General features: G+C 43.9%; 1 long non-coding RNA gene across 1 annotated transcript; it reads left to right on the top strand.

Moving 5' to 3' along the window:
* Positions 1 to 11,161: 11,161 nt before the first annotated feature.
* Positions 11,162 to 21,761, top strand: LOC142364119 (uncharacterized). The gene is made up of 3 exons (XR_012766192.1): positions 11,162 to 11,294; positions 18,968 to 19,061; positions 21,395 to 21,761. It is a non-coding gene; the product is annotated as an uncharacterized LOC142364119 (long non-coding RNA).
* The last annotated feature ends 1,579 nt before the right edge of the window (positions 21,762 to 23,340 follow it).

Genomic DNA, 23,340 nt, shown 5'->3' with positions numbered 1-23,340 from the left:
TGCAAGGTCTGAAGTAGAAAAGGCAGCAGATGAGTGTGTAATAGCCTCGAGGTTTTGAACTCTGCCTGTTATTTCTGTCTCAGAGAAGAAGGCTTCCCATCCTCAGTGGAAGAATCACAGAATCACAGAATGGTAGGGGTTGGAAGGGACCTCTGTGGGTCATCTAGTCCAACCCCCCTGCTGAAGCAGGGTCGCCTACAGCAGGCTGCACAGGACCTTGTCCAGGCAGGTCTTGAATATCTCCAGAGAAGGAGACTCCACAACCTCTCTGGGCAGCCTGTTCCAGGGCTCCGTCACTCTCAGAGGGAAGAAGTTCTTCCTCATGGTCAGACGGAACTTCCTGTGCTTCAGTTTGTGCCCATTGCCCCTTGTCCTGTCGCTGGGCACTACTGAAAAGAGTTTGGCCCCATCTTCCTGACACCCACCCTTGAGATATTTATAAGCATATATTAGGTCCCCTCGCAGCCTTCTCTTCTTCAGGCTGAACAAGCCCAGCTCCCTCAGCCTCTCCTCACAGGAGAGATGCTCTAATCACCTCACCATCCTTCGTAGCCCTCCGCTGGACACTCTCCAGTAGCTCCTCATCTTTCTTGATGTGGGGAGCCCAGAACTGGACACAGTACTCCAGATGGGGCCTCACTAGGACAGAGTAGAGGGGAAGGAGAACCTCCCTCGACCTGCTGGCCACACTCCTCCTAATGCATCCCAGGATCCCATTAGCTTTCTTGGCAGCCAGGGCACACTGCTGGCTCATGGTCAATCTGTCGTCCACCAGGACACCCAAGTCGCTCTCCACAGAGCTGCTCTCCAGCAGGTCCGCCCCAAGCCTGTACCGATGCATGGGGTTGTTCCTCCCCAGGTGCAAGACCCTGCACTTGCCCTTGTTGAACCTCATCAGGTTCCTCTCTGCCCAACTTTCCAGCCTGTCCAGGTCACGCTGAATGGCAGCACAGCCTTCTGGTGTATCCACCACACCTCCCAGTTTGGTGTCATCAGCAAACTTGCTGAGGGTACATTCTAACTCTTCGTCCAGGTCATTGATGAAGAAGTTAAACAAGACTGGGCCCAGTACTGACCCCTGGAACATCCAGCACATTAAAGGGCAGCACTGGCCTCCTTCGGAGGAAATACTCTCATGTCTTAGGAGGCTGGGAAGCAGAAGTTCAAGGTAAGTGATAAAGTTACTGTAGTGGAACATGTTACTTCCCATCACCTGAGCCAAAGTAACTTGTTCTGAGCACGCTTCAACTGGGAGGTATTGCACCTAGATAGAAAACTTCTCCCTGGAGAGGGTCCCAGCCCCTTCCCTTGCTTCTGGCCTCATCTGTGCCTTCCTGCCCTCCCCACCGGTGCTCCCTTGACTCTGATGTGAGCCAGACCAGGGAGCCAAAATGGCAGAAAGAAATCCCTTCTGCCGAAGGGCGAGTTTTGGAGGAGGCCCTGTGTCAGCAAGTAGGAGGAGGAGAAGGAGAAGGAGGAAAGCTGGGAACTGGAGCGGGGCACAGCAGAGGGGGAGCGGGACTGCCTTTGCGACTGCACCGAGTCATCAGACAGGCTTTGCTGTAATGTCAAACCACACCTTGAGTTACACCATGCCACCGTTGGGTCTGGCTGTGTGAGCATGTGGGATCGGTTACGAGCAGCTACCCGACGGGCGGTAACATGGCCATCTGCCATTGCTCCGTTTTATTGTCATGCTGTAAATACAACTGCCTTCTCACTCAAGGCTAGCGTTACCTGCAGCTGTAAAGGAAGTGTTCCCACCACGGGCCGACTGCCATCAGCTGCAGGGGTAGACCTGAAGAGCTCAGATATCTGTGTGCAGGCCAGCCTGCAGCTGGCTTCCTGTCAAATGCATAGTTAGGGATTCTAAATGAGATATAAAGCACACGCTAATCGTGTGTGCTTGTGCAGCGGTGTTACAGAGGAGTCTGAGGTAGAAGAACATTTCAGGACAAGATTGGTCTCTTCTAACGTTAGACCTCTACAGTGCAGACAGCTACACTGAGGTAGCTGGCAACGGTCCCTCTGGAGTCAACTAGAGAAAAGCAAGCCCTTTTAGGGTGCCATTAATCCCATCCTGGTGTAGATGCACACGTTTAATGGTGATAAATACTTCTCTGAAATTTTAAAGGGGCGAAATTCTCCATAGGCAACTATTTTTAAATGAGAAAGTCATGCCCTATGAGGGCCTGTTTCTTTCCAGCTGATACTGCAGAAAGCCTTTGGTGGCTTGCTGGAGCGCACACTTGGCCAGAGAAATCCCACCATTTCTCTCCCAGGACCTGAAGGATGAGGAAATCTGAGCAACATATTTCTCCATGTTTGCAGAATCACAAACACATCCTCATCACAAAGCAATAACTGAAAATTGCATCAGACTTGGAGGGAAAGGTAGTGATGACAGAAGGAACTGCATTCCATTCTCTGAAGGACAAAGAACAAAAAGCTTTTGAAAGAAGAAAATTGCCACAAATTCAGCTTTGTTCTGGACTGATGCAGATATTTCTATGCAGTGTGATGCTAACCACACAGCTGCTTCTTTACAGCTCAGCCTTGACACCTGTAATGAAGTTTGTTTTGGTTTGTTTTGCCATTAGCGTCTCAAGAAGTAATTTTTATTTAGAAAAGCATTATTTGGCTCCATTTAAAGCCAAAGGTAGATGCTACTTGATTTTTATCTGGAACAGGAATCTTCATTTAGGGCTGTGTAAACCCTCAAGGTGGTAATTAATTGTTCAGAAATAGCACTGTACTGTTCAGTGTGGAAGCCCAGGCCTCTGTTACAGTGTTTTGCTGGCTATAAGAAGCTGCCAACACACCTGTGTCTCCTGGGGGTAGAAAGAGGCCAAGCATTCCTTGCTGCCAGAAGAAACCCCTGGTGCAGACACAGTTGCACTGGCAGCACAGCCCTTCCATTGACAGCACTCATGTCCTCCAAGTGGTGGTGGTTCTGCTACAGCAGCAAGAAGCAAAGGTTTGTCGAATTAGCGGTATCCGCACCCGGCAGGTTTTGTCAATAGAGTGCACAGGTTGGACTTTTGTACCAGAAGTGGTACCTATTGTGCTTGACCGTAATGTCTGTTCCTTTTATTTCTTTCAGCAACGGTTTTGACTGCTGATTTCAACTCACTCATTCTGAAGCTGTTGGTGATCCCAGAATCACAGAATCACAGAATGGTAGGGGTTGGAAGGGACCTCTGTGGGTCATCTAGTCCAACCCTCCTGCCGAAGCAGTCACCTACAGTAGGCTGCACAGGACCTTGTCCAGGCAAGGACATGATGGGCTACTTAGCATATTAATGGCAATAAACACTCTTCAGAGAGTTTTTTAAACAGTCACATATCATCACAGATTGCTAAACTTCCTTTGCATTATTTTCTTCAATAGTACGCTGTATATTCAAATTCCATTTATTCTTAGTATGTCTGAGATGCTTATGTAAGCATAAAATATATGCTTAAGAACAAGATCTTCTCTCTCCTTAAATTTGGGCTTCATCTGCCATTTAGTTTAAATGAGGGGGCACAACTGGCCATGGCATAATTATATTTATCTGCTTTTATTAAAAAACCATGCAGTCCTGTAACATTTTAGAAAGGAGGTAGACATACACTCTGACAGCTTCTTTCTCTGTGAGAAGAGTGTTTATCCCCTTGCCTCTACTTCTGCTTGGGACGAGAAAACATGCAAAACAGTGCTGTTATTTAAGCCAGGCTGCTAATATTTGATCCTCCAAGGGTTAAATAGCGTCATTGCACAGTTTCACTTCCTCTCTGTCAGAGACAGAACTACACTGTGTGAAATAATCTGTTTATATTCCTTTCCTATTCCAGACAGACTTACACAGCACATTAATATGACTACTGCGTCAAACGCTCTTGCATTCCTTTAGCACAGAGCAACTGAAAATTAATTTTTTGAGAGGGTTTGGGTTTTTTTTGACCTCTTCCGTAACTGGAAGTGATCCTCAGAAAATTTTGCATGAGATAAGGAATTGGCCTGGATATAAGTCTTTACCCTGTAGAAGAATTTTGAAGTGTTTGGAGTGATAAACTGTGTCTCCAGAGACCAGTAATCCAGCAGATTTCTATGATTCTGTCTGTGGCAGATGTGATAGATGCATAAGTTCAGGTATGCATTTCAGGTGAGTGAATTTAGAAAACTATTAAACAATCACTTTGGAGAATGTAAAGGAGAATGCTGGATCATAAATAAATGACTGCTAGAAGATGAGCTCATTGACAGCTCTCAGCAGCAGCGTGTGTGACTATGCTATAGACTGGTCTGAAGCACCTGAATGGGGATGGGGAGGGACAAGAGGGGAGATTGGGGGTGTAAAGGGCTAATCCCTTTAATCACAAGATGCTCAGTGTTCATACTCAGGCTATACTCTCTACTTGGTTGTGCACGAAATAGTGACAAGATTGGTGACACACTAGAAGAACTTATTTGAAGTTACTCTAAGGAATGGAAGCAGGACAGAAGCGCCAGGGGAAAAATATGCTAATGAAAAAGAGATGCTGGGGAAAAGTTAGCGGAAAGAAGAATTTCTCCTACTAGACTAACCTTCCTCTGCTCCGTTGTCTTCTTTGGGCAGCCTAGTCTTGCTCGAGGGACAGCTGTACAAGCTGTAATTTGACACAGGTCCTTTGCCTGACCCTTCTGTATTCCCTGCTACCTTATATCCTCTAGCTGAAATAAGCAGGAAACGCCTGCAGGGATATATGTGTATTTAAACAGTGCAGACGACAATCCTGTGGAGAGAATGGCCTTGCTTCTTGACTCCATCACTATGCTTCTCTGCCACGGTAGGCCATTTCCATTTGCCATTTCAATGCTGCTCCTCTCCCACAGCATGAATCCTCTTCCCTCTGCCTGCCTTGAAGGGAAGTTGGGCACCTCCCTAGCTCAGGATCACGGGGTTGCCACCCAGGTTTTTCCAGCAGCGATTTAAAAGGAAGGTGGGCAATTCATTGTGTGGCAGGACTGGAAGAGGCTTTTCAGCTAGAACAGAGGCATTGAAGTGATCATTTCTTGCAGTGGAGAAGAACGTTCCTAATTTCAAGGAAACTGTTGGTAGTTTTTGTGGGTTGTTGGCCAGGGATTTATTATGCATGTGTATTCAAATAAGGCCATGATATTTGCTTAGCAGCAGGAGAGCATTATTGTGTGACAATGCTCTCTTGCGTCCATTCCCCAGGATCTGGCCAAAGCAACCTTTCCATGTACTGTATGAAAAAAAGTGCCCTGAGCTAACTTCTTGTAAAGATGGCAACTCAAAGCTTTCTTCCGTAGTTTCCTCTAATGCTGTCACTTATCTTCATACTCATTTTCTTAACAAATTGTGCTACAGTCTGCCTTCCATGTGCATGATCTCAGCCTCTGAGCAGTGCAGAGTTTACATCTGGGTAGGAATGGAGACACCATCATGTGGCATTACCTTGGTTCCTCCACCCCAGGAACATGCCTCCAATTCAGGCCGTGCTCAGTGGGCACAGAACTAGTGAAGGAAGGACAAGTTTGCTTAATGCTGAATGGGGAGTAAATAATAAAGTCCATACCACATGATGATGCAATGGATGAGAGAAACCCTGACAGTTTATACCCTGCAGAGGAAAAAACGGAGACATGAAAGACTTGTGATTGACGCTTAGTATTTGAAAGATACAAACAAATCCTAGTTAAGTCTCTCTGCTAGGTGAATCACTGCCACCAGTATTAAAATGTCAAAAGATACTAATGTTCAAAATGATTGCTGAGATGGCAGTTCTTTTCTAAATCCCTGTTTTCAGTTGCTCCATATCTTATCTTTGGAAATGAAATTTCTCCATTAGCCTTGACTTGGAAATGAAAAATTGGGGACTTCTGAAACACAATATTAAACAATGCTGCCCAGCATAGAATAGACTCTGTTGTTCTTCTGAAAAATGTGTCACTGCCTGACATTTTCCAGCAAAGCTGCTGGCTTTATAATTTTCAGTCTTATGATTATGGCAGGTTAGGGAAAAATGTGAAAGGAGAAATACTACATAGATATCAGGCCTTAGGAAAAAATGCTCTGTATTTGGCAAAAGTTAAATTTCTTTTTTCATATTCAGAATAAAAAAAGAATTACTGGTGACACAGATACTCAAACAGAATTTTGAAACCATTCTTTCAGTTACAAATAATTATCTGATTATATTAAAAGGGTTATTTGGAAGCATGGCACAGCTCCCGTGTAGGCATGACAATACAAGATAGATATTCTGAGTGAGCAGTGCTCAGGTGTGCCTACTGCAAAGCCCAAAGCCCAAAGCCCACCCATGTCTGTGCTGGGTTTGTAGCGCGAGAGCTGGGGGGAAGGCAAATCCTCAGGGGTCGCAGAGACAGGACCGCAGCTTCAGCAGAACTACTTACAGGCCTTGTGGTCGTGATCGGGGCTTTAGAGAGTGTGCTCACTGTGGCCTGGATAAAATTTTTAAAAATAAGGATTTTAAAGCTCTGTGAACGTTTGGATGGCGGAGAGGAAGCGCTCTGTTTTCGTGCCTCTGCAGTGGGAATGGCTGCTCGTGAATGACGACTCTATCGACTGACATTTTTGCCTGGAAACATAGGTATAGACCAGTAGCTGAACTGTTACCAACAGAAAAGCAGAACTTTTGTAACAGAGCAGCTATCCCGCTTTTGGAACAGGGGTTTTCTCTCCGGGACCCGCAGACTTGCTGAGCCCTGTAAGGCGAGGGTGAGCAATCGATCCCTGCTCTGCTGAACCTGATTAAAATTTTTTCAGTTAACAGCTCGATAGTAATGGGGAACCTGTGGGAGACTGTAAAGGCTGACAGCCGTCTGCTTTTTTAAAGTCTTTAGGAATCACTGCTCTCACCGCAGAGATGCGTCTTTTAATTCTGTTTTAAATGAATCCCTTTTATAAATACTTAAGGAGACACCGCTAGGCAGCCGACCAGTTCTCCACCTAGGCAGTAACCTTTTGCTGGCACAGATTAATTTCATTTCAGCAAAGTACTTAAGTAAATGCTTAACCTTAACCACCTGAGCTGTCCCACTGGAGCCACGGAGATGACTCATGAACTGAAGTTCGGCCCCTGTTTGCTTGTCTTGCTGACTGTGGGCTTCTGCAGCATCCACTGCCAGATGTTTGGGAGAGGAAATGAAAGAAACTCTGTAGTGGACAGTTAAGGGAATAATTTACTAACAGAGGAAACTTTGTATTGCTTCCAAATATCTGAAATGTGATCTAACATGACTGTAGATACTTTGGTAGTCCAGACGTAGGTTTAAACCATTTTTAGTCCAACTCAGGTCTTGATCTTTTATGTTTACTCCTCCTGGTTTCTTCTTTAATGCTCCAGACTGTGGGCTTTATCAGCTTTGGGGTTTTGTCTGAATTTTTGTGTGCATTAATATTCTTCACACACGTACCATTAAATACAAAATTGCTGGGTAAGAATGTATAATAGAAGAAAGAAAAATGCTGTGCTCAGTGGATGTAACCCTGCATTGTAGAAAGGCCAGAGTAAAAGATGGTGGGGTTTCCAGTATACCCCTGCTTTTTCTATCCATACACTGGTTTTCTTCTGTTTTTTCCCTTCCAACGTACTAATATTTCATTTGGATTGTCTTCCGATAGCTCCTTAAGGGGACACAGCACAATCTCTGCACAAATAGCAAAGTGTTGGGATAGTGTTAACAGGAGACTTCAGCTTGAAAATCTCACAACAATTTTCTATGCCATAAGCAGCACCCATTACAATAAGGTCTTTCATTCAGATTATACAACCCCACACAATGCCCCACACTGGTCAGCTAACACAGCCAGAGCCCAGTTTTACAAGCAACCCTTCCCACGAACCAACACACAGGGGGATACCTCCGATGTATTCTCTATAGGATGAACGAGACCATTGTCATTTGCTAGGACCTTGTGCATTTTGTGGAAGTGCTGTTTGTTTGTCTAGCTCTGGGTTACGTGGAGTTTTAGAGAAAAGCATTGCAGACTTGTGGCAGGCTGACACAATTTCAGAGAGAGCAAGTGAAAGATTTATTAGGGGAATGTCTTTCTTGAGCACAGCTTTCTCTGAGGGCTGACACTTCATTCCTTCCTGGTGCCACCTCCAAGAGCTTTAATTCCCCAAGTGATGGCAACAGAATAAAACTTGCCATCTCCTGTCTTCACCACCAGTGTGTACTTAGCCCAGTGCCTCCTGAAGTCACCCTGGACCGTTCATACATGGGTAACCATCTCAGATCTTGGCTGAGTTAGTTCCACTGGGCCATAGCTGCTGTTCCATTTGCTGGTAATTTCCGCAGAGAGGTCAAGTACTGCCTGGGTCTAACGCATACTTTAAAAGCAGGTTGCTCCAGCACAGGCCTGAGACAGGCTAGAAGGGGACTGCGTAGGAAGCCTTGTCTTGCTAATGCATGCCTGGGGGGATTTTCTGCAGCGGAATGGAGACCTGCAAGACAGGCTTTCTGCGAGGACCAGCTTCATTTTGAAAAGCACTGGAGAAATAGAATGGCAAGAGACCACACTCAAAATATAACCGACTGCTTTAAATTCCTTCTGTATGAGTTCTGCCTTTCCTTAGCTTCTGTGGGAACTCTGCCAGGAGTTGCCCTTGCGCTACGGTTTCTCCCTTTATATTAGTGTTCAGCAAAGCCTGATCTCCACGTTAACTCAGAAGATGGCATGGCAGTGATTTCTAGTCTGAAACAGCAAACAATGTTATTGTGAATATGTACCTTACTCTTGACCTTCATTTCATCCGATATGATAGCTACCTTTAGTTATGTCATATCCTATATGGCAGACCTCTCTTCCTTGCTAACACTGGAAGGGAAACAAAGGCTTGTTGTTTCTCTGAAGTACTAGCGTTACTCTCAGTTTCCATCCAGAAAAGCCCTTCCCACCATTTATTCTGTCCAGAGAAAGATCATACATAGCAGTGGATGAAACACTGACTGATATTTTAGAAAGTTCTTCCACCACTGTTGGAGCAGAGGAGCCAGGAAGGGAATAAATATCTACAGTTCTTCAGGCCAAGTACATAGTCCTAATTGCCCAGAAAGTCCTTAGGGCGTATATTTTTTTGTTACTCAGCTTGCAGTCTACTTACATACCTATATAATATGCACAGCCACCGTCAGTGTTGCTCCACACAGAGTCTAGAATCTAATTCAGAACAAAAATGAAATACTCAGCTGGGCAAGGGCATTCAAAAATTGCTGTTTTTCTCTGATGGAGAAGGAGGGTTTCTGCAGGAGGTAGTTCCTCTCTTTCATGGCTTTTGAGCAGGGTTTGAGCAAGGAGCCATCCCTCTGGGGAATTCTCACCTCACTCTGGGCAGCTGCCATCAGGGCCAGCAGCTCTCGCACAACGGCTTCTCGGTCTGGGCAAACAGAGTGGCCGCTGTTGGTATCGAGCTGCCGGTCTGCATGGAGCTTTGCAACCTGGGCTCATGTTCCTAGGCAGGTGGGTCAGTAGCACTAAGAACTTTGTAAGAAAATAGACATAAGCTCATCAATATACACTAATATAAAATTGATTTGGGGCACATGACCTTTCTAAATGTATTAGCTTGCATTGGGGCTGCCTTAGCTTCTAGTCTACCGAAATGCTGCATAACGTTGCTGTTGCTTGTACTGGATTGGCAACCCTCACCCTACCACGAATGAGGAAGTAGGAAAGGGAAAGGACACAAAATCCCCTTGGCTCCTTGTGCTAAGAGCGGCTGTAGTCCCACTCCTGGTACTCAGGACTGGGTCTGTGGGTCTTCTCTGACAGGGCTCCTGTTGGGTTCGTTGTGTATTGCGGCAGGAGACATCTTACTCTCACCTGTCTCACTGCTTGGCAAGAAATGAGAAGGCCTTCGTACAGAAAAGCTGCAGCTTTCTAAATACTGTTACAGCTCCTATTCCGGATTGCTTCCTAAGCCTTGCTGGGGCACGGGGCCAGGGCAGTGCTGCCCCTGTACCAGGTCCTGACGCCAGCTGGGTCCTTGGCACCGAGGGCTTAAAGCACCTCCTCAGCCTTGGGAGGTCCTGCGCCAGGGGAGTAGGTGGTATAATTTCAGAGAAACCTCTCCTTTAGCTCAACTCAGCTGATGAGAAAAAATGCCTTTGCCCCTCCAGGGAGTTTAACTAACATTTGCCTGCTGTGGTTCGACTGACAAACCAAAATGTTGCAAGTGGCCCCTCACCTGTAAGGAGGGCTGGAGGAGTGATGCACGGAGTTTGGGCTGCAGTCAGCCCCTTCAGTCCTGCCCAGTGAGCATGGTATGTGGTTTTTAAAAAGCAAAAGGTGATTCTGAATTTGGATGGCAAATACTCAACTTGATGGTCAGCTTAACCAGAATAGCTTCCCAACTCCAGGTTCTTTGCTGTAGGCATTGTATATATGACTGTGCTGTCTTTTCAGGGTCACTCTGTTGTAGTTTTTTTTTAAAATATTACTGTGTACATTTATGGGTGAACTGTTTCATATATATTTCTGAGAAAAAAAGTTGTTTCTATAAATGCATGGATGCATATAACAAATTTAACTGGTACATTAAAAATAGCAACATTAAAAGAGCTCTTATCCAAGCAAAGAAACTACACTACAAAATGGCTTTATTGAAAAAGTGTCGTGCAATGCTCATTTCATTCTTGTAAACAATGCATCTTTTTAAATGCGGACTGCAAAAATTACACACAATACTTTGGTTCAAGAATCTGCTGGCTGATTTTCTGAATCACTGTTTTTAATATAGGGACTGTGGGCGTCTAAAAAGGGTTCTATATATAATCCTGAAGACCCACCTCATTCAGTTGCTGCAACTTTACCAGTTTCTCCTGATTCATTTTTTTTTGAATGCTTGAGCATTTTAAGAGTACAGACTGAGCAAAAATGCTGTATACATTATAGTTTGCAGCTCTGTGACTTCCCAAGAGGTTATTATATCTCAAGCAGTGAGAAACAGCTCTCACCGAGCAAGAAATTATTCCATTGTGCAGTATTATTCAAGCAATTAGAAATCATACTGTGTACAAAATACCAGATCTCTAGGTAGCAATTTCTGGTGTTGTATCATGCCTACTTAAGTGTGTAGCTACAGCAAAAGAAGTACTATGTTAACAATACATCCATTTTTAAATCAACAGACTAACAGATTCAGAAGAACAACAATATACTGTCATTGCAGTGGACCTTTCCATTGGATTTAGACATCTCAATTCCCCATCCCAGATTGCCCTGGATTCTTCATTTCCCCGGCATTCATCAACTCTGCATCTGCTCAAGGAGACTGAGGTATATTTCTTTGAAACCCATCACTTTTATAGCATGTGGAAGAAGCCCACGGGAAGCAAGAGGTAACATGCATTTTCCTTCCACAGCACTTCTCACTCTAACTGCTTCAAAATGTCCAAAACCTGGTCTTGCGTTTTTCTTAGCTAGTACAACAGACTGCCATAAAACTAAGCAGAGCATTTCTAAATATTTCCTTCTGAAGACCTATAGTCAGCCTTTTTTAGAAAATTAGGTTGTATCAGCATATTAACTTGAAGCATCATGTTAAACTCAGCTTTGCAAATTATATAGACAGGGGTTAAAAGGGCCAAAGATTAACAATTTCCCAACTCTTAGGGTGGATCTCATCTACAGGCAGAAGCAGAAACAGACTAATTTCTTTTTAAAGTCGGTTAGGATACTTGTATTGGTATCGGCTTCATTCTGTAAGCTCCCAGGTACTTTAGAGTGATAGTAATGAAAAAAATTCACACAACATGCTGGTGAGGTATGGAGGTATAAAAGCATGATTAATACCTATCTAAAATTCACACGGTCAGTGCCAGATGTGACCACAGAAAGAAGAGTTCCCATCTTGAATTATTCTGGGATGGGGCTGCTCAGCTAGAAAATGTTTTCTCTGAAGAAGCGGGAGAACCATGGTGTGTGCTTCTCCAGAGTTTGAAAACCACACTCAGCTGTGTAGGGTGGGCACATCCATGCTCTAAACCATTTTAAGGCCCAGAGAGCAGTATGGTGTTACATCAGTGTTTCCTCATAGTATAGGAGTGAGGACAGGACTCTTGTATTCACCCCTTTGTAACTGCTCAATAAATCTGGCAGATAGCCCACCACCGAAGTCTGAGGTCAGCACCTCCTGCCCCATCACTGCCGTGTCCCGCATCCCTGGGGAGGCAGGAGACACACTGTGAGTTAAGTCTTGATGATCCTTCTCCACAGCTATGCCCTTGAAATATCTCTGAGGGACTTCTTGCCATACACTGAGACCGCCAGGCACACTCGAGGGGCTCAGAAGCTCCTGTGGCAGGTGGATGGCTGCAGGACTGGAGGATCCAGTGCGGAAGGCCGCAGACCAGGGGACACAGGACAAGTCTGGCCCAGGAACCCCAAGGTTTTGGGAATCAGTGCAAGTCACGCTCTTGACACTGGGCCTCCTCGCTATAAAAGCATCCATAAAAGCCCCAGGGTTGAGGGGGAGGAAAGAGTGAGTGTGAGAGAGACAGGAAAGCACAAACAATTCTGTGTGTAATGTCTACATTTCATAAGGCTTTCTGTTACCATGGCAATGAGCATGGTATAAATACCTAGACAGATCTCCCTTGTGGTAGTGCATTCTGCTGCTCCTATGCTGCAGGGCCAGTCTGTGTGCAGACATTTTGATGGGCTTCTTCAAACCCTCTCTGGTAAAACTGTCAATGATTTAGTTCAATCTCAAACCAACAGGACAGCAGGGAAAAGTGCTCTTTCCACTTCATTCACCACAACTTACTTTCTGGCCCTTCCAGATAAGCAAATGAATTTTTTAACATAAAGATGGAGGATTACATCCTTATTAATTTGTATTCAGGCTAAATAATCAATAGGAAGAGCTACATTCTGGTTGCTTCAGTTATATCTGAAGTCAGACTCAGCACAAACATTCCCAATAACAACTTAGTGCAATCAAAACTGCTAATGCTGTTGAATTCTGGGTTGTAAAGGAGTTTTAACAGATCCAGGTTCGGCAGTCACAGAGAAGCACAGCCTTAAGCTAAGTACAATAATTTAAAAAAAAAAGTGCCTGTGTTTCATAACACTGAAACCCTTCAATTGATTTTTCCATGATGTGTGCAGTCTTGTATGAGATGCAGACAGAAATAGGTGGATTTTTGTTTCAAATATCAAGCGTGATCCTATGTATGGAATCTAAACACCTTATTTTAAAAGGCTCACTCCCTCCTTATTCATTTGGCAGGTATGGTAATGGCAGTGACCAGATTTGCCAGGACATCTCTTTTCCACTCACCCCCTGCTTTGTGAGTGTAAAACTGAAAAGAGGAAAATGAAACAACAGAAAGATATATACGTTCCCTTATATTACATCTGTTCAGGAAGACAGACAGCTTCAGATGGGGGAAAAGCGTGTCTTCATTTTGAAATAAGGTTTGCTGTTACACTGAGGTAGCTAATTCAAACTCAAATCCAAGCTAGGACAAGAGAGTTGATATTTTCCACATAAATTAGCTGGGTAAGTTACGTACAGGAATCCCACATAGGTTAACCCAACCTGTTATGTGGAAAACACAATAAAAATGTCAAGCTGCCTGATGTTATCTTATGATAGTTAACAGAAGATCAAGACAAAATGAGAATGAGAGAAATGTGCCTTGAAATAAATCCATACTAGGATGAATTTCTCCCTGTACTCTTCCAGTCCCTGGTAACAAGCATGTAATATGGAAACAGATGGGGCTGGGAGCAGGAGGAGAGTCATGGAAAAGCCAGGCAATGGGATGAAAGAAGGCTCTCTGGTACCAACACCATGTCACTTCTGACAAGTTGAAGTTTTCCAGAAGAGCACTTATTCTCCCTTTCACTTCTGAATGATACAGGGAAGAGGTCAGTACAGCCCAAATGTGAGGGAGAAGCAAAAAACGAAAAATGCCCCTCTTAGCCTAATTGGGACGAGTTTGCAGCTGATATCATGAAGAGTAATATTTTATTAATTCCAATTCCTTGGCTCTCTCAAAATGAGTCTGAACTTCTTCCTCCAGCAAGAATGTTGTTTCCTCACTCTTCATTTCTAAGGCAAACAATTAAAAGAAACAAGGCAGAGCAAGAGAGAGAACCAAACATGTCTGGAAGAGGAAAATCTGTGTCGGCAGTGAAGGAGAGCTAGTCAAGATGTATGTTTATCACACTAAGCGTATTTGAGGCACAGTTCTAATAGACACAGTTCTCATGTAGTCGCATGCTAAAACTGAATGACAGTTTGTACAACTCTTCATAATAAACAACGTCCTGATCCTGCAGTACTTTTAAATTGAAAACTCATCCAAGAACTGAGAGACTGAATTGACCTTTCCTTGGACATGGGTGAGGTGATTCAGACAGTGACTGGCGGGGGAAGGGGACATTGCATGAGTCACTTCTGTTTGTTATATGACAAGCACCTTCTCCTAATTGGTTGCTTAACCAACTTTCATTTTCATCTGCCGCTCTTTGACCACAATAGAGCATGTAATCCACAGTATGTGGCTTATACTTGCTGCTTAATGGTGAAATAGATTATGGAGGCTATTCAGTGGAGTCATACAACTTGAAAATGAAACATAAAATACTTGCTTGTGCTGACAAAACACTTCTCAGCCATTGGCTTGATTCTGATCTGAGACCTATCATCTCAACTCAAGCCAATGGAGATGGAAAAATGCACGAAAAAATGGTTTCCTGATCACCTGGTTCTTTCAGGCATTAACCACTTCTATTAATGAATATTCCACTGAGTTAGACCTATAGTCTATCTAGCCCAGCACCCCCTTCTCCAAGAACGGCCAAACCTGGATGCCTAGAAAAATTTAGAAATAGATGGCAAGCATATTCCCAACATTTCCCTGTCTCTAGCAGTCTATAGCTCAAGGATTTGGCTGTTCTTGTATTCCTGGGACAGATTTCCCATACCATGTGGATATTCTTTTCACAGGGACAAGTATCTGCCTGCAAACTACAAGGGCTGCAATTGCTCATTGCTTTTGCCCTGTACGCACTTCCACATGCACTCCTGAAGACCAGACACAGCTTTTGCCAAAGACGGTGAATGCTGCTCTGTAACTCTGCATGTTCAAGGAGCACTCCTAAGAGACTTACCTTATGCGTGGACTTTCCCTAGCCATTCCTCTAACGAAGGCAGAGAAAGGGCTCTCCCTAAGAGCTGAGACTGCTGCTTTCGTGAATGAAGTGCGTACATATATACGTACTGATAATGGCTCCATCATCCCAGCTGATGCCCATTAAATTTGGGCATAGTCCACCAGAATGAAAGAAAGTTTGTTTGCAAATTGCTATATGCTAACCAGAGACATGGGGAAAAAAAAATTTTTAAAAAATCTAAAAACCATACTACACTTAGGCAAGTGTTACAATTTAAAATGTGTACATTTGGTGAATGATAAATAAAAAATACTAGGAATGAGTTGAAGGGGTTTTTTTTAATATTTCCCTTCCACGTGAGCAGAACCTTAATTGTGCCCTTGATGTGCCAGTATCAGTTACACACTGAGAACGTTTCTCAAGAAGCATTTTTTAAGTCAGAACACATACAGCAAGGTGAACATGCTGTTGAGGTAGGAACACTGTCACTTCCCTAGGAGTGATGGTGTCACTGCTGTCTACCAGTGACACACTCTGTAAAAAGATGCATTCTCCCAGAAAGCCTTCCCAGTAGCTTTGGGAAGCTGCAGGCAGGATTTCCTCTGATGTCACATAGTCTGATGTGCCAATATCAAGGGCATAAAAACCAGGATGTCCCAGATATGGTCCTGCTTTAGCTTGGAAGCTGGACAAAGTTCTTTCTCAATCTTTTGCATATCTATCAGAAAGAGAACATGGAGCTTGGAGTGTGTTGGAGACGGTTTTATAAACAGCAAGTAGGGGAAAGAAATGCAAGTCTTTCCTTTTCTCCATTCGATTTCAGGACTGTGCATGAGTTGGGCATGCTTCGCCACAGTCTTTACAGTGAGTAAAGGCATTTTTTCCACTGCTGTTATCACCAAGAGGTGATATTGACGTGACTGCTCTGCATTCAGCTGGCACCTTTGACAGTCTTGCCTGCACTCTGTCCACCAGCACTTGGAAGTGGCCTGTAACCTCAGATTAAAGGGGTGACTCTGCAGCGCCTGTGCACGCTGCTGCCCGGCAGCTCCATTGCGTCAAGGTTGTGGTAGCCGGCGAGAGTACTCCTACACGTAGATAAGCACATTCAGAATAACAGTTTGTGATGACTTGGGGAAAAGCCAGGACAGCCAGCAGAGAATCTGCAGCAAACTGGGGCTGTACCTGCGGGGACTAGTAAGGGAAACATTTTGCCTAATGTCAGAGGAGAATTTAAAATGGACAGAGAAAAGGAAGGATATATTTTTTGCAAGATACTAAAACCTTACGAAAAAAAAAATCCTTCTGCAAAAGGACCCATAAAAATATACTCCATAATCCATGTAAATTTGGTACGGTTCTCTCCTTACTGTGCTGTTACATCCCTTGATACTAACTATAAAGGCAGCAGTGTATGTGCACGCATATGGATGAGTGTGACAGCACTTTGGAGGATGAGAATGGACATTCTTTCTTTCTGACTGTCTTTTAATGAACAAAAAATGAAAATTCAAGGCCTTGCTATGTGATGCTGGTCTCCACATTTGGCATCTGGGATTGATTCTGCAGGCCTGCCTCGTGTGGACCCCCTCCCCATCTCTGCTGGAGCTGCAGGCACAGGAGTGCAGCATCCAGCCTCAGGTGCTGCTGTGTTCCTGCTTCCTGGGGATGTCACCTGGTGATAGCCAGGAGGGAAAACGAAACGAAAATCCAACCGGGCAGCTCAGGAATTGGCTTACAGAGTTAAAATTCGGAGTAGAATGCAGCAATACATGACTACCAAACTATTGCGTTCTCTAAATATTTAAGCAGATAATGCAAATAATTGCAGCTAAACCCAATCCTTTCTGAGAAAAGAATACGGAACGACAGGACAGGATGCTGTTTGGCTTATGTTAGGCATATTAAATGCATCTTAGCCAGTGTTGATAAGTCTGTCAATCCACAAGAGGGAAAAAAATGCCTTAAAGGAAACAGGCGTAGCAGGAAGAAGAAAATCTGTATTCAGGATGGTGCTCTGGGTACCGGATTGCAACACTGGTGGGGAGAGTGGAGGTGAAAGAGAGAAGCAATGCTATTCCATATTGCTGTCCTGATTATCAGGTAAGGTGGCTGGGGCAGTGTGAATTATTTAACTTCAAATAGGTGTGTAAATAACATGTTATCTCTGATCCTTTTAAGTTTTTTTAATAGTATTTTTTTTAGATTCAATAATTGAGAAACATACAAGGAAGCTCACAATTATATACCTGGAAAAGAGTGCAGAGCAGCTGCCTCTGTTGTTTCTCCTGGATGCTGTGTTCAACACAGAGACACGAAGTTAGTCCTTACCCAAAGGAGCACAGAGCTCTGACAGGGTGGTGATCTAAGTCCACTTTCTTAGCTGAACAAGGAGCATTTTTAAAAGCGTTCAAGTGCAGCTCTGGTTGAGAAGTCGTATATCTGAGTTAGCTCCACATGGTGCCAGACTTAATAACCCCTGCTGAGAGGCAGTGCCACATTTACATGACTGTACAGGCTTCTGGACTGGAGCTGGATAGCAAGCCTTATTTTTAGAGTTACTAAGCGCCATACAACAATAAATATTTAGACATCTACACATACAAGTGCACACTTGATAGATTTATAAAAGTGCTTACATCGATAGGCACCTACTCTTAAATCAATATGAACCTTAAGTAATGAAATCCTTCTAGAAATCCCACTAAGCATGGTGTTTGGTCTCCCCTCTAAATATTCTGTGAGATCTGCCCCACTGTCAGTGAGGCCTTAAGCACTTGTATGGCCCAGTTATCTCTGAAAATGGGATGCAGGGTTCCGTGCCATGTAGATACTTTTATTATTTCTATTGTTTTCAGACACCTGAAGAAGCAATCAAATCGAAGATAACATGCACAATCTCTAACAGGGCAGCTTTTTCACTGCTGCCCGTATCAGCCTATGGCCAAGGCTCACTTCCTCTTCCATTGCTTCAAGACTTTATGCCGTGAGGATGAACAAAAGATGTCTAAAGCAAGGAAAGATACAGAAAGGTGGCGGCACTTCCAGGGCAGCAAGGACCACAGCTCCTGTGTCAGTACCAGCCACGGCCCACAGTCACAGGCTCAAAACCACTTGGCAGGGTAGTGCTGTGCAGCCCCTTCTGTCACCCTGGCACAAAGCAAGCCCATGTGGTATGTAAGTCACGTTGAGCAATCAGGTCCTACAGAAAGCAGTATTTTCTGCAGGAGTGGAGGGTGATGTCCTTTGACTTGGCAGTGACATTCACAAGTCATTCTGGAGGCTACCGGATTCATGTTTATGAAGTTTCTGGTGCAACTGCCAGATTTTCCTTTTCATTCTCTCCTTCTTCTTCTTGCATTAACTTAGGTAACCTTGGGCTTACACACACATCTGCAACAGACTCTAGACTCAGTCTCTGGACTGGCTGTCAATAACAGTCAGCTGACGACCCGGCCTACTTTATATGTTAACAGCATCTTGCAGCTGAATAAAGGGTTGATTAAGAGCAATCACTGTAGAGCGATCTGTAGAGACTGTTCTACCTGTGACTGATAGGCAGACCATGTCCCTTTCTTACCGTCTGAGGGATTTGCACTTGACCAGAGTTATAAGTGTATTTATGATTTCCAGGCTTTATTATTGTAATTCCCTATTCCTGCATATACAATTGCCAAGTTTAAAGTGAAAATCAATTCAGAATATCACTTGTTCTCAAAGGCACAGCCTGCAACCACAATGCCTCATCCTTTACATCCTATTCTCTCCTTGCTGCTACCCTGAATACTGCAAAAAAAATTGAAAAATTTTATTTTCCTTTCCAGTGCTCTCCAGGGGAGTGGATAATCTACCTAAGGACTGGCTGCACAGTATGTCATTTGGATCTGCCACAACAGTTCCAGTGGACAACTGTAAAGAGTAAGTTTGTGTCAGGGCAACAACTAGCTACACTTGTTTTGCAGGAAAATTCAAGACACTTTCTTTAGCTCTAGCCCTATTATTCACCATTCATTAGGGATACCTAGACTCCTACGCAGAGTACTACAGAGCCACATACTTAGAAAAGGCGAGAGGAAATTTTATGCATACAAAACACACAGATATGGACACACATCTCCAAGCATTCTTTAAAAAGCTGCTCCACCTACCAGATCTGATAATCCAATCTTCTACTCCAGAAAGATCACACAAAGATTTGGACGACTTCAGAAAAAAAAGGGAGGACTGCTGCAGTGTCAGGATTACTAAGTTCTTACTGCAAATGCCACTGATAATTAAACCACTTGTTTTTTTTCTGTATTTATCCATTTAATAACGCAAATGTCTTTCTGCAGCCAGCTGAATTCCAGCTGTATATACCCCATCCTGAAGGGCAAAGCTGTCAGCATGCATGGCTCTACAACACAGCGCAATGGGCACATTTCATCTCTGGGGCAAGATGTGGCAGATCTCAAGGGAGCATCGCATCCCTTCTGCACTGCGGAGTTCTCCTCACGCTCTTGTGCAGAAAATGTCCCAGGGTTGGGTGGCGTGGCAAGGGGCCGGTGGCTCAGCTATTTGACTAACATAATGGCTAGTGTCTCCCATGGAGAAGAGGTTGTATCAGGAGGATACAACCAATATCAACTCTGAAATTATACTTCTAGCCTTGCTCTTGCAAGAGAGAAGTTTGTCCTGCGTTGCACTATCTGAAAGCCAGCAACTCGGTTGCATAGGCCCCTGAGGGTCCATTGATTATTTTAAAAGGCTCCATGAAAGGTAATTATGAAAAGATTCATTACAAGGGAGAAATCCTTAGGGATCTGCAAACTGAAAAAAGAAAGGCTGAAAATCACAGGTTTAGGCTGCTGCCCTCTTCTTCCTTCCTTGAAGCCTCTACTGGCAAGGTATAGAAACGCTTTCAATTATCTCCAAAAATGACAGAAGATGAAGGCACTTGGCACCTTGCGCAATCAGGTACTTAATGACCTTACCCTCCCTGGGGCTCTGCCGCTGACAGCAAATGAACTGATAGCTCCTGCTGCTCCCACCAGCCTGGTTCTCCGTGTCATCCACCTACACACACTCACACATTCATTCCCTCCATCATAATTTATTCATTCAATTTATTTATTTATGTAGGTCATTTTCAGTAGTAGTTTTACAAATAACGGTGGAAGTGAAAAGAGCAAGAGAGACACAAAGTTAGGAAGAGAGCTGGTGGCCTGCAGGGAATTGCTGAAAGCAAGATGTACGCTGGAGGATCACCCCTGATTTTCTCCTCAGGCAGAGCCTGAGAAAATTCCAAGTGACATCAGCTTCACCCACCTTTGCTCAACACTGACTTCACACAGCCAGTTTGCCTGGTGCTCATGCTCTGCTCACTGGACTTACATGGTCTTTATGATTGTACCTGAGGCCTTTTAGAGCTCTCAGAAGGCTGCTTCTGCATTTAAACACCATTATTTTGGTTCTCCCAGCATTTAGGCATTTAGTCATTAACTGTGTTTTAAAGCTTTAATCCACAGGGGTCTTTGCAGTAAAGAACAGGTATATTTACATTGCCTAACCTATGTGTGTAAATTAGATTACTTGCCTTTACTTCCTTTCTAACCACCCTCTAAAGAAACTTCTTTTTCTACACTGACTCCATTGGAACTCTCAGGAAATTACCTCCCTAAATATGTGATCAGACAAGGTCAGATTAGCTCATCTTAAGGCTTTCTGTCGTTGAAAGAAGCAGTCTTGTTCCTTCACCTGGCGTGCTTTTTCCTGTCTTTTTCCTCTTCCTTCCCCTAATTCCACCTCTATGTTGCCCACCCATGCTTCCTTACAGCACCTTCAACTCTCACCTGACCCCTCATTGAGCTGATTCAGCTCACTGAACTGGCAGAAGATAAATCCAGAGAAGTAAAAAAGGGACAGTTTTCTGATGGGTTAATGAGCTGGATCAGCTCAGTGAATATGAAAGTCAGCCCAAGGGTGAGTCAGGATCACGTAGGAGGAAGTGTGACGAGCAAGGAGGATTGACCCTTTTCACAGCAGAAAGTTATCAAAAGAGCTCAGTTTTTCTCTACTAATGGTATCTCTAGTTGAAAGTATAATATAGATGCCTGGAAATAGAGAGAATTTATCCTCGCTGTTCTAACTATGCAGTAATGAATTTATATTTCATTTTCTTTCGCTTCTATGCTCAGCTGGCATGTTCTACCACAATTCATGGTATGAGTGTTATAGAGACCCCCTTCAAACACAGCTTCCTATACCTCTAGGAAAATCTGTCTCTCGGGATGTTGCAGCAAATACGTGAAACACTGGAAACCATGAAGTATCAGCTATGAGCTGCCCTGTTATGGAGTCTAGTGGAGAAGCACGTAAGTGGAGCTAAAAGAAACACAGTTGTCAGACTGTGAAAGTGATTCCTCTCTGAAACGAAACCTTGGCTGCTCCATCTTTTGATATCACCAGACCAAGACTGGACACTTTCTTCAAGACACACTATATCAAAGACAAAGTATACTTCATTCAACAGGTTATGCTCAGTAACAGGGTTAGTTCAGTGAAACTGAAGGGTCTGTGATATACAGGAGGCCAAAGGAGATAATCTTGTACTCTGTAAATCTGTAAAGTACAGACTACACAAAGGAAAAAAAGATACTGAAGCAAGATTTTTTGGGTAATGAGCACAACTAATTCCCATTGTTCTTCCAAAACAAAGAGGTCTTCTCCCTATGCCCTTCATGTTGGATTAGTAGTTTGTCCCTACTGATACCACCATCCTCCCTTACCTAACAGGAGGGGAGCTGCCTTTCTTTTGATCTATGCACACAAACACGGAACCAGCAATTACAGAAATTGCAGGTCCTCTCTCCGTTTAGAAGAGTAATTTTTGAATGTGTATGTGGCATCTCAGTATTCTCCTAGCAATGTACTGGAAATGCTTTTATCATTTCTGCTTCTCCCATGACAGTAAGAAATCCTGTGCTCTGCCCCAGCCCTTCATGCTCAGGCTGTGGCAGAAGCACACATGGAGTGCATGCTCCAAAGGGTGGAAGATTACATACTAAGTGGAGACCTTTGAGTCCCTCAAAATTTAATCTCTATTCTGATTACAAAATTTGAGGAAGATACTTTATTTCAGCTAGGCTCTCAGCCTCCCTTCACGGGTTAAGCAGAAATACATTAATTTCCTATCTTCACTATAACTTCTTACATTCAGAATACATGCGGAAAAATATAGTCTGAACCACAGATGTGAAGGCAGTAGGTGCCTGCCCTAGCAATAGGTTCGATAAAAAGCACCTTTTTGTAAGACTCCTTAAACCAGAGTCCTCCAGTGGCCTAATCAGTATCCTAGTTAGCTCTCATTCCCATCAGTCATGACAAGTTATGGATCACATTTCTCCTGCCTCGGTTTAAAAGCAGTCTGCCTTCCTCTGCCTTCTTACAGTTTCTTAATTTCTCCAACTTTCTCCCTTTTATCTATGACTAATCTATTTTTTTTTTCTGAGTCAAAATTTGTCACAAGTTTCTACCCATGGTCCAGGGCTACTGTAAATAGTGAGTCAGGCTCGTAGTAAGTTGGTTTCCTGTTGCAGCATCACACATGTTAAGGCAAACCACATTTGTTCAGAGATGGACCCATTTTAAGAACAGTTATTTGTGGGTTGCAGAAGTTTATCAGTCATTGAGAGAAAGGGCTCAGATGACTCCTTAAAAAATGAGGAGAGTAGGGAAGGCCTCCTGACACACTGAGACTCTGGACTCAGATGGGAGAAAGACCATTTGCAGGTTGCTTTCCTTAGGGGAGTTAATCACTTCAAGATAGTTTGAGAGTTTTGAGTTTGAAAATGAAATGGTGTTCTGAAAGGAAGTTCTAAACAGACTATCGAATGAAACTGTTTGGGCTAGAAGACGGGCTTTCCTACTTTTGTGGAGGGGGGATGACAGCGCCCCATCTTCAGTGCTCTTTGCTACTTCTGCACTTTTTGAATATTGTGATTTAAGACTCTTATCACAGCAGAGAATAATGGCCCCAGTCAGGTTCACCGCTCCCTGCTGCTATGTACTGTGCACACAGACGCACACCTCCACCACCTGTATCTGTGCATGTGCGCAGGAGCAGTACTCACATCAGCTCCTTCGAGCATCAAGATTAGATGCAGTTCAGAGCATATGAAGAGTCAAAGTTCTCCCATACTCAGCAGCCATGTAAAAT

This window comes from Opisthocomus hoazin, chromosome 1 (assembly GCF_030867145.1).
Source record: "Opisthocomus hoazin isolate bOpiHoa1 chromosome 1, bOpiHoa1.hap1, whole genome shotgun sequence".
NCBI lineage: Eukaryota > Metazoa > Chordata > Aves > Opisthocomiformes > Opisthocomidae > Opisthocomus > Opisthocomus hoazin.
The sequence above is the reverse complement of the archived record's forward strand: the minus strand, read 5'-3'. Positions and strand labels throughout refer to the sequence as shown.